Here is a 13149-nt window from a genome sequence, read left to right on the forward strand (position 1 = left end):
CAAAAGGGTAAACAATCAAATGGAGGTGTATGATCGGCTAAAAAAGAGTGGAGGTGATGGTAAGAACACGACCAAGGCTCAAAAGCTGATAATTATGTGATCGCAAAGATTATTTACCGAAGGTGGGTTCATTTTTTAATGAGCTTAAACTCTAGGGGAACATTTGCTCATTGTTAGGTTTATTTTTTAATAAGCTTGAACTTCGCGTAAAACTGCTCGTGCCAGCCGTATAATAAGGATGTCTCATCGATAGGTTCATTTTTTAGGGAGCTTGTCCCATTCGAAACTTTGCTCCGGAGCCTTTTGTATGCAAGCTAGGAATGAACAACCTACAAATTTAAAGGGTTGAGAGCCTACAAACTAAGAAAATAAAAGGTTTTTTTTCACTTGCATGAAAAAAGGTTTGCATGCCCCCAGGTATAACGAAGTAGAGCTTCCAGATTACCATATGGAAGTTCTTGCATTAGCAATATTGTTCCATCCGCATAGCAGACAAAATTCTTCCTTGGCTTTGTCCATCGAATTGGACGAAGGTGATTCCAGTTCCAATCACCTAACCTTTGACAGAGGAATCCTTTTCCAAACTGATCCATTTTCCTAAACGGACAGAATTGTCAGACTAGTCATATTCCTACGTGGAAACCTACCTTATATCTGAGGCTCTTCTACTGAAGCAGACCAGGGCACATGCCTCCTGGGTTTCAGTTGCAATCACCAAATCACTCACGCTCATCAGGTGGATGGAATGGAGTTTGATGAGACATTCCTTGTGCAAAAAGACCAGTTAGGGATGGCATTTGACTAATAGTTGTGTTTGAACCAGGGAATGAAAGATGGTCAACTAGGTGGACCACTCTGCCTTCATGCGGAAAACACATCACTCAAAAGAGTGAGGAAACAATAGCTCCCATGCTATAAATGTAGTCACGCCCAAGGAGTAGATTGTAATCTAGAGGCCCTTGGACTACTATCACGTTTAGATGAACGGTTTTCCTTCTCAAAGTTATAGGCAAATTTCAAAGGATCCCTAATGGTCGACTGGTTCCTTTGTTGAAGCCTGTTAGATTTCAAATCTCAGGCAAAAGTGATGGAAAACCAAGCGCTTTCCAAGCAGTTGAGGCAAGGATACTCATAGAAGCCCCTTCATCTATGATAGTACCAACCATGATCATTCTGTAAGCTTGTACTATGATTTGGAATGGTACATTAGATCGTAGGCGGGGTCTCCTTAGTAGATTCCAATCGAAGAAAATGACTAGATTGCTTGGAGGAGGGACCGAATAAATGGTCAGGTAAATCTCTGACGAACTTCCTTCCTGCGGTAAAGGAATGGGTAAATTTCCCCCATGTTCATCAGATTCTGTGTTAACGAAAAGAATTTGAACAGTGTCGTTCTCATCCTCTTTGGTGACTATATCATCTGAAGGTGGACCTTCTGAAGACAAGACTAGGTCGACTGCCATCTCGACCTATTGACTTTGGTCCGGTGTGGACTCAGAGGGTTTATCTTCAATGATAGGTGCTTCGACCGACAACAACAGTGTGTTAGTCAGATTTTCAACTAGTGATGGACTCAGTAAGAGTTTCTTGTATCTAAGAGGAAGTCGTTGCGGTGAAGCAGGACGGTTATCCAAGACTCTTTTAGCTTCGTCTAGGAAAGGACAACAGTGGAGGACATGATCGCCTTCACATAGTCTACAAGGAAATTTAGATCTTCCTTTCTTTCCATTGGCTTCGTTTTCACTAGTTGATGGTGTGCTCTCTGTTAGCTACCTATACCAATAGGTTTCATATTTCATGATGGACAAGGGAAATTCCAAATATGATCTGCTTTGATTATGCAAAGATCCCATATTTCCTAGAGAATACAAGGTATGTTAAAAGAGTGTCCTTGTTCCAATTTTGGTGGATGATTCAACAGTCTAATCTAGATTATGCCATGCTTTCAAATTTCCAGTTGTACAATAGAGAAAGAGGTATGTCCAAACTGTTTAATCTTGGCAGACAAGTAGCTTAGGTAGAGAAATTAAGGTTCCCAACTGCTTAATCTAGGACCTTGGAAGCAATAAGGGTAGAAGTAGATAGAAAAACAAAAGAAAAATCCAAAGAAAAGAAAAGGCAAGTAAGGGTCTGCAAGTCCAAGTGCACCCTCCAAGAAGAAACAAAAAATGCTAGGCAAAGTAGCTGGGTAAGTAGATGGGGTTGCAGAAGTGGTATTCATTTCGGATTTACCCTGGATGATCAAGATAAGAGAAGAAAAGCAAAGGAGCATGTCTAACTTCCTCTCTTCCCCTTTTCATGTCATTCACTAACATTCCCTTCTGAGTTGAGAGTCATAGAACTAATTGTGGTAATATGATAGAATTTTTATCTTTATAAGCCACATTTCTTGTCTAAAACTCTTTTCAGTTTGATCTACTCCCTAAACTAAGTAAGTTTCAAACAAACTTAGTGTTTTCTCCCTTCATTCACTCCCCTCATCCATATTAACCCTAACTCTACTATGTAAATCCCTTATATTACCTTTCCCCTAATATTATTAACACCATGGTGTATAAACCCCAAATTTTGTATAAATATCCCCTCCCCTTGGCATTATAGCCAATAAGTCCTATGTCAGGGATCAAATGACACCTGGTCATCTTGATAAACCTAAGCCAGACCCTCTTCCCCCTTTCCAAATACCCTTTTTAACTCATTACCCCCCGTTTGCACATAAACTTTGTAAAAACCTTGTTCTACCCTTACTCGCTCCAAATTGCCAAGTAATACATCAAAACCCACTTTTTTCCTTTATCCAAAGTCTGAAGGCCGGGTGCATTTTTGCAAAATTATTCATGAAAACCCATAATCTAATGTTTTTTGCCAAAGCGCATACCCCGATATACATTAACTCAACCCTGCCCCCTTCCATATTGACCGATCGTTTTATTGACCCCGACAGTCGTCCGATCGGAGCTTGAACATCCAACGGCTCCTATCACATCGGAGCGGCTCCGACGTCCGTTGTTTACCCGCCATATCTGCCGATCACATCACTCCCCCGACAGCCGTTGGATCGGGCCCCCCAGATCCGACGGTCATCGTTGATATCGGAGCGGGTCTCACATCTGACGGATATCTTCCGATGTCCGTAAAAGGGTTACGTCACTCGGCAGCCACGCGTCCCCGCCGCAGCTCATCGGAGGTGCGCCTGACAGATCCCCCCCCCCCCCCCGTACCATGAGCGGTGCGATATGAAACCGCTAGCTGTTTCCGGTTTCAGTTATCCCGCCTATACTACGTCACCTCCACATCATCCCACGTCACTGCCACCATGTCGTCACGTCAATCGTTGTGCCCGACCGTCTGCCGATCTCTCCTGCCACTTCACCATCCCCGTGGACCAATCAGAGCCCGCCACCTCACCTATGACGTCAGCCGGCCCTGACCCCACCTATGACATCATGCTGACGTCAGCAGAAAAACGGGCCAAAAGTCCAAAAACCAATATTATGATGAAATTTCGTGTTTTTTCCCATTTTCTTACAAAAGACTTTGTTGCGCCTGCATGCGATTTTCACGTCCAAAGTCCACCAACTTGCAGAACCTGACCAAGAGACCGGCGGCGCACCATTTCCACAGTCATCCGCGACCATTGCTTACTCTCTACCAGGTATTCTCCACTGTAAATCCTTCACGTACCTGCTTTGTCTATAAATTCCCTCAAAAGAACTTATAACGGGAAAAACTCTTGAATTCACCGGCAAAAATCCTTGCACCTGGCCCTTTTACAGTTGTGAACTCAAACAACACTAGCCGAGCCTTGTTCGCCTGCATTTTCATTGAAAAACCAAGCTCTATTCGCGCAATCGCGGCAGACTCATTCAAACTGAATTTAACTACTGAGAGAGACAGAGTGAGGCCAAACATTTGTCCTATTTGCACTGCAAATAGTATTTCAATTGCTATTTACTAGAACTACTCCCTGTTCCTTATAAATTCACCTCCCTGGTAAAGAGACATTCCTCTATACTGTCCTGCTCAATTGAAACCACTTTGCACTCAATTCAGAATCCTCTTTTGCAATGGAGACACCTGTAGTACTAAATGTTCAGCCTCTGAATGCCCCTCAAAGGAACTTAAAATGGCAAGCCTTGGCAGATATGGATTACCAAATTACAGAAGAAATGTTTATGAGCAGCAAATTCCACATTCATCTGTTGAATGAGTTGAAAGCCAAGCATGAAAATGGGACAGATATATTGGGCATATGGGACTCTTTCCTCCCTATTTTTAAGCTCCCTCAGGTCAACCAGTTCCCTGAACTAATCCACCTGTGTGCTGCACATTATGATGCTTCTCAGAGGGCTGTTGTTGACCCATCTGGTTCAGTACTTTTCTATGTTACCCCTCAAGCTATCAGAGACATGCTTTGCTTCAACACTCAGAAGAAGTTGGTCCCTTTGTCACTAGTGAACCTGATAAAACAAGGGGCTAAACTGACAGATGCTCAAATTATCAAACTTAATCAATTATACATTAACTCTGACATTGTGATGTACCCTCCAATTGGTCATGTATATCTCAATGGGCTGGGCAGAGACCTTGCAGATATGATTTGTCCCATCTTGGGATATAATTCAATTGAGCATATTGATGCAACTGTGCTGGTAATGATGCTTATGTTTGCTCCTGGCAAGTCACCAATCTGCTATGACTATGCCACCTACATATCAGACAAGATTCATGAGCAATTGATGAATTTGGCGAGAGAAAGGATGTTCAGATACACCTCCTACATTTACCATTTGATCTTGTACCATCAACATGAGAAATTTCATTTTTCAATCAAAAGAGTGGATGCCCAAGGCAATCCCAGATCAGTGGTCTATTGGTCCTCTGTCTTCCACACTACACCTGAGTCTCCATACACTTACTGTGAATTCATAGATTTGTTCGTCCATCCAGCTATGGCAATGCTGATGAGCTCGCCTCCTCCAAGACTCACTGATGACATGCAGAGAATTCTTCAGTTGTCCAAATCTTACAGCATTGGGGATTGGTACTTCTACCAAAACCACACTGTCATCAGGATATATGGGTGTGATTTGCCTCCATTCAGATTACCTAAGTATGTGCCTATGAGGCTATTTGCCCTAGAGTACTTTAGGCAATTTGGTCGGGTTGATGTGCTTCACTTTTCAGGAAAAGGCAAAAAAGCACAGTTGAAGGTGAAAAGCCAACTTGGCCATTTTATCTATAACGAGAGGGAGCAAGGATGGAAGGAAGCAGATAGAATGCTTGAGTCCCTTGGCCTTCAAACCAGTTTCCCATGGACACCCTATGACCCTAATCATTTTATAACAATGAGGAGGCTCAAATATAAGTTGTCTGCCTATGATCATCATAGTATCCCTCACATTGAAAAATATGCTAACCAAGACAAATGGAGGAGAGGGACCTTAGAAGAGCCCATATCACAAGAAGAGCTAAATCAGAGGGCAGTGAGGAATCTAAGGAAAATGGCTGACCTTGAACTTTGTTCACAGGTATTCACACTTCCGAGCACACAAGTGGGAGCAGCTGCATCCTCCTCAACTGCCAAACAGCAAACTACTAAGGCCACTAAAAATATATCTAGCAAAGGCAAAGAAAAGGAAATGGAGACAGAACAATCACTCCATGGCAAGGAGCAGCCACCTCCAGTGACTCAAGGGAAGGCAGATAGAGAAGGGCAGCAGCAAGAAGAACAGCAACAACAGGAACTGCATCAAGAAGAAGGGCCACATGAGGGACATCAGCCCTTACAGCAAGAAAGAGTAGTTGATACTCCAACTTCCACTGAGCAACAGGCTCAGAACATAGTGCCTCCTAGGCCAGAAGTCACCATTGACGCCTCGGTCCTCCAAACTCCACAGAAGGAGGACTTAAGCAGAAAAAGGGATAGAGAAACTCCTCTGACTTCATCTATCAACCAGAGAGAGAAAAGACAAAGATTGAATGACTTTTCGGAGGATGACATAGCAATAAGACAAGCATTGGGCATGAGCCCACCCAGCAAAGAAGCTTCAGCCAGTTCCTTCCAGCAGGAACAGGACAGAACTATGGGAGGAGAGGTCAGCTCCTCCAGCCAGCAAAAAGAAGGAGAAGTAAGCATCAAGCAGCAATTTATAGACATCAAAAGGAGGAGTGACCCTATCAAGATACAGCTGTACAACCATTTATTGAAAATGGCTCCCACCAATCAACAAAGATTGATGTCTGCATTTGATGTGCAAGAAGGCAAATTGACTATGAGCCATTTTTTGCCCACAGCACTGCATCCCCAATCTGCCTCAGATTACCTCAGGACCAACCTGGAGGTCCTGGCCAAGGACATACACCCAATGGATAAAATTGAACTGCACAAACAGACTGGTGAGATGGTGTATGCTGCCTTGGCAGACAAAACATTAGAAAATTACAAACTAGAGAGCAGCCTTAATGCTACAGCCTCTCAGCTGGAATTGGAGAGGGCATCATCCCAGGCGAAGGACAACAGAATAAGGTCCTTGGAAGACATAATCATTGAAATTGGGCATGATCCCAAAGATATTAAAGGAATACAGGAAATCTTGAAGTTGAGGGATGCTGACATGGCTGCCTTGAGGAAGAAAATCAAACTCCCAGCTACCATTCACCCTCAGACAGATGAGGTAGCCCAACAAAGGCATGAGCGGGATACCACAGCCTTGTTGATTTCCATTTATAAATAGCTTGTTCAAGCACAAGAGAAATTGGGAGAATCTGAAGCTACACAAGCGGCCCTGCAAGCAACATTGAAACAAAGAGAAGAGGATCAGACCTCTCAGCCTCCTCCTCAGATCATCAATCTTGAGGAAACTGCTCCTATCACTTCTCCTCCTCCTCAACAGACTGAACAGACAGCAACATCTACTTCAGCAGCGCCAACAACTACAGAGCAGGCCCAAAGCCTAGATATGCAAAAGCTGAAGAATGAAATCCAAATCTTGGAAGCTCAAATGACAGAGTTAAATGAGACCAGGGAAAAGTTAGCCAAAGTCAATGATAGGCATGATAAATCAAAGAGAGAAGTGGCAGAAAAGGGCAGGGAAATCAAAGCCCTTAAAGACAAGATCAAAGAGCTGGAAAATGAGCTCAAACTAGACAAAATTGTAGCTGAAATTAGAGCAATGCTATGGTCCAATATTGGCCAATCAATTACCAATCAATGGCAATATATTGAGACAATCCATGAGCAACTAGAGCTCATCCCAAAGGCACAGAAGGAGGTTCACAGATCAAGAGCTTTATTGAGCAATATGCCTGAAGTGGCCACCAGAATGATCAACGTACTTAACCATAAAACGAGTTCTCAGTTAGCTACCATGGGAATTACAAACAGAACTGAGACTATCCAAATGGTCAGGAGGGTTCTTACTCTGAGAAATCTGGTGCAGAAATTGGAAAGACGAACCCAGGATATGCAAACTGAGGTGAACAGGTTCATGAAGAGATTTCAGGTATTACAGAGTAGAGGACTCCCTAGCCTACTGAACAGCGGAGGGAAACTATTCACCCATGAACAGTATGCCAAAAGAGTGAACGTTTTTGCTTCAACCCAGATCAATGAGAAGGCCAGTACTTCAGATGATATAGGGCCTATTACAGGACAGATTTTCTACAGTAAGATAGAAAATCTATTTTTTATAATGAATGAAATCACGCACTTGTTTGATGTGGCCCCAAATTTTTATAAATATACAGAAGCAGAGGAGACTATGGATGCAATTCTCAGGCATCAACTCCCTACGCAAGACTGGTGGACAAATACAATACAGAAAATTTTATAAACAACGAGGCATTCACCAAATTTTGTTTTTAAAATATCAGTTGTTATGCAAAGCACAGTCAAACAAAATCAGCATGCATCAAAGATCAAAGCTGAGCCAACTCAGCAAAGATTTTGGCCAACAAAGCAAGAATAGGAAACCACAGCTGGCAGAGCCGAGAAGATACAGCGCAGCAAAAAGTAAAGACACATTATCCAGCGTTAAAGCAAAGCGGTTCAACCAACTCAATGACCTCCAAAGGTCAAATTATCCTCTGACAGACTTAAAGAGCATTTATGTTGCATTCAAAGTTGTAATAACTTCTTTTCTACTTTCTGCACGAAGTTATGAAGATATTTTCTCTCTCAGATGACTCAATGCCTGAGATATTTTGTATAAGCTTTCCTATAAAGTCCCCTTCGCATGAGTTAGCAAGGGTTGTTGTTGATTTCTCCTGAAGAAGTTCTTATGCTGTAATCCTTTCAGAAGTTTAATAAAGAAAGTGATGGAATTTCTCGGATTTCTGAAGTGTTGAATGCGTTCTGGTGTCTGTTGAAAACTGCTGGATTCCTGTGTATTACACAATACAATAAGTCTCTGTAACTCTCTCTGTTATGTGTTTTCGTTTATTAATATCCATATATGTTTCTAATGTTTGAATATTTAGCAACATGGAAAAAGAATAACCTTCAGGATTTATTAAAGAAATACCCTGAGTTCAATCTGTGTTGTTAATGAATGTTTTCTTCATCTGTAATCTCGATAAGTGTAATTCTTAATTGCTGCACTTTCAGAATACATCTTTCACAAGTGGCCTTTGTCTCAAGAATTCAAGTTTGCTCCTGTGCAACGTGTTCCACTTTTCACCTCATCAGCTTAATAGAAAATTCTTAATTGCTTTCTGTTGGCTGGCATGCATCACCATTCAAGTTAAATTTGTTTGTCTGAGATACACAATAGGCCCTGCAGTTAGAACACCACCAATCCTGCATTTCAAAGCATTTCACAACTCCAGACTCCATTGCCCAATGATATATTACTCTCTAAACACTACATCTTAAGCCCTGAAAGAAATCCTTCAACCAAAACATAAACCAAAACCTGAGCGTAATATCTAGCCTAAAACACCATCATAATAGAGACAAATCATAAAGAGAGAGCCCTCTCTGATTACAGTTTGGCTAGAAACTGTGATCCAAAGATTGGTTAGTGGTTACCCCGGCCGTATTCCCTTGGGAGTCATAGGGAACAACCTGGGTGTTAACACTCTCAACATGATCGTCAGAGGTTGAAGACACTAGATTGTGCAAGCGAGGAGACCAGTCCCTCAAGATCCGTGGGATGCAAGGACAATCTTGATGATAGTGGTCTCCCTTGCAATTGACACATGGAGATTTAGGTTTAGATGGTGCAATGTGTGGATTTTCGCCAGACGATGCATGGTTGCCCCCTTTCATCGTTGGCTTCTTCTTCTTCTTCTCCTTCTCTTTCTTTTTCTTCTCAGTTACTGGGTTTTTAGCGTTACTAGCTTCACCAAGCGAAGAGGAAGAAGGAGAGGGAGAAACAAACGAAGTAGAAGGTGGGGAGAAACTTCAGGATCATCTAGTTGTTGATTTGATTGTTGAGGAATTGCGGCGTTTTGAACAACAGAGGTTGAGAAAAGCCATACTGGAAGGCCAATTGTGAGTCCTAGAAGGGACAATGTAGCCATGTGTGGAGCACCAACATCTCCCCAAGAGGAGAAGGGACTAGGATTTCCCCCAAGGGGAAATCCTTGATTGGTAGACTCCATTTTCTCAACGTAAGACCAACGAGGGAACAGTGATGTTATTACGATTAAAATAAATTTTATGACGCTTTGACACAACTTGCTTTTTCAATTTTTAAGAGTCGAAAAAAAGCTAAAGATGACTCTAGTCACCTTTGATTTTTAATGAGCCTGAAGTTACAAGTGCTCAGATGGACCTTTTCTTTTAAGGAGTCTGAAAAGGAACGAAAGTGACTACTCTGGAAATCTAGACAGAGGGATTACCAAACCAATCGCAAAACTGCAGAATACTTTTTACAGTACAGCAGTCAATCTTCTCGAATGTTGTGTTCAGTGCATTGTGATCGATAGGGAGGCAGACACAGCTTCCTAAGGATAAAGGATGTAGCCTATTGTGGTCTCCCAATATATACTTGACAATACGTGGGAGCACAAGTCCGTACTGGCACTTGTCGTCTCAATGAGGAGGAATCACCCAACCTATGATGAAAGCGATAGTTACTAGGCTTTACGACGCCAAAATACATCTCTAGCCTAGACTTCTAAATGTTGTGTGTTAGGCTCCAAAGCATTTTTATGTTCATTGAGGTTTATTTTACAGTTGATCTTTCTTAAGAAGCTTTCCTTTAAGGTTCACCGTGTGATGTAGATATACAATTCCTAAATATGCAATCTAAGATGATAAACAATCGTTTACTTTCTTTTTGCAATGAAAATCCTAGCTACTAAGGAAAGAGAAATTAAATTCTTTCAACATAGAGCAGAGAGCACACACTGCATGCACTTTTCCTAAATCAATTTCAGCATGCAGTCTAAATGCAAATGCACATGCATGTATTGTTTTTTTAGTTTCCTTAATGTGAGAATGACAAAAAGAAAACTAAGTACAGATCTGAATTATTTTCTTTCAAAGCAACAATACTAACAATTTTCTCTTCAAAAAACGAAAGAAAGACTAAGATGACACTTTGCGATTTTGAATTCAAAAAACGAAAGGAAGATTAAGACGACACTTTGTGATTTCGAATTCAAAAAGACGAAAGGAAGAGTAAGATGACACTTTTTTTCTTGACTGAAAACGACACTTGTGACACTTTAAAATCAAAAGATGACAGTTCGATTAAGCTACTATTTGCAAAGGAGAACTGTAAATGATGAAAAATACATAAAAAAAAACATTCACAATTCCTTCTGATGGAGGCTGAAATAATGCAAAGGAAGAAGGTTTCAACAGTGATATACTGATCATAGACAGCAAAACTATTGAATAAAGCTGAAGGCAATGAAGAAAAAACCAAAATCTGGAGGCAGAAATAGTGTTAGTCAATCATCGCACATGTAACACAGGGAAACAGGGATTCTTCTCACCTACAACACATGGGAGGTGCGATGCATCTAGATTGCCAATGAGAGACAGTGCGATGGTCCAGGGACAAGACTGAGCTTGGTTTTCACTCACAGTTTGCAGTTAAGTTCAGGTATTTAGGCTGGGCTAATGATTTTCAGTAGACACAAAGTATAGGGGCTGATCTAATGAGGTTATTTGAGCTACCACAAGGGCACTTAGGATGTTTGCAAGCTAGATGTTCAGTTCATAAACCAACCTGGAGATTGACTGAAGCAGTGTTGATATACTTTGCAGTTGCATAGCAAAAGTAGTTCAAAGGCTAGCTGGCTTAAGACAAGTAGCTATCTTAGAAACAAACAAACTAAAGTTAATTGTGTTTTCCTTTATGAGAGATAGATGAGAGAGAAGCAGAGAGTACCAACCTCAGTCTTTTTCTAGTCTCCTTGCTTGTTTCCTCTCTCCCTTGATAGAGCTTTCGCCACTCCTTTCTCATTTGTCCCACTTCAAAGAACACCTGTAGAATCAAGGCAGAAAAATGCCATCAAAGCATAGAGATCTATAACCATAAACAATGTAGGATCAGATGTACTTTAACCATACAAATGCATATACAAATACAAGATTCAGAGATATACAAGTATATGGAGGAAAACTCAAATAGCTTTATTGATAGAAGTAGTAGAAGAGAGGATTACGACCAAGCTGTCTAATCCAGCATCACCCTCCCAGCATGAAAGCCCTCTTCACCTCATACAAAGCAATATCACCCAACAATACAATGTCTTCAGAGAGAAACCAACAGCACTTCCTTACAAAATACAAAATTCTAGCCTCTTGATCTCTAGGATGAGGGATCCATATATAGATGTTTGTAGGAGAGTGAGTCAGATTCTGGGATTTTGATTAGTGTCATTTCACTGATAGTTCTTGGTTCCACTTGGAGATTTCATGGTCTCTTACTCATCCCTAGGCAAATTCAGAGAGGCAAGTGTCATATGAGTAGTTTCTAGAAGATTCTTTAAGTTTCCACCTAGCAAACTGCTTCTGCCATTTGTCTGCTCTCGCTCATCGCACCCTACAGAAGGGATTTTTAGTATGATGTGCACCCCCCGTGTGTAACAGGTGAGATGCATCGCACCCTCAGCATGGAGCAGTCTTTATGGTCCAGTTTTGACCAATTCTGAGTAGTTTTTCAAGGATAACTTCTGGGAAATGATGTAATCAGCTGACCTTGTTCCTTTAGGGTATGAAACAACGCTTTTAGGGGTTTAGAAGCCCTTGGTTTATGTACATATGTGATTGGGGTTGTAGTGACCAAATATGTCTATAACAATGCTAACTCTACAATATCTTGGACTTTCTTTGCACAAGATGCTCCAATTATCTTGGAAAATTTTGAGTCATCCACTGAACTCTGGATCCAATACTCAGCCTTGTTCTCATTTTTCCTCAATTCCTTTTTCCTTTTTTTCGGCATTAGTCACAGCTTGCAAATTTGCTTGATCGAGCTCTGAGAACACATTCTCCATTGGTTCCCAACACTCTTGGACTTGCAAGAAGGGTTTCATTCTCAAAGACAAAAACGCATAGTTCTTGTCAACAAGAACTAATCCCTCTATTTTCCCTAGATTACTTGAAGCAATTTCTTGAAAAAAACATACAAGGACAAGTCAGCGATAGTGAAAACCAAATCTTAAATCAAAACAAACTCACAGAATATATTGCCTTTGACCTCTCTTTTGGAATATATCTGTCTGGAATACTCCTCATGCAAAAGAACCTAATCATGATTGGTGGGGGTTTGGTTCATTGGATCCATCACAACATGGCCTTCAAATACCTAAGAAACACATCCTATATCAACACAAATGTGGATTTTTCCTTGGTTTCACACCCTTATTATAACAACGGCTCACACAACTCCTTCATAGGCAAATTTATGGGTGTGGGCTCTCCATTACGATTTGAAATAAATCCATTCCCTTAGCGACTAACCTAGCTTTGGTATATACAAAAAATCATTCGTATTCAATATGTAGGATGTAGCTAGCTCAAATATAGCTAGATTAGATATAGCTTTTAATCACCAAACCAACAACTACAACAAATAAATAGTAGCTTGCCCCAATGCAAATAAGAAATCAATGGTGGCTCCCTTAGGAGCATATCCTCCTTTACATTTGTCCCACAATAAATTCACAAGCTCAATACCTTTGAAT

Source organism: Pinus tabuliformis, chromosome 9 (genome assembly GCF_031772625.1).
Source record: "Pinus tabuliformis cultivar Carrire ecotype Pingquan chromosome 9, CPIR1, whole genome shotgun sequence".
In the NCBI taxonomy this organism is placed as follows: domain Eukaryota; kingdom Viridiplantae; phylum Streptophyta; class Pinopsida; order Pinales; family Pinaceae; genus Pinus; species Pinus tabuliformis.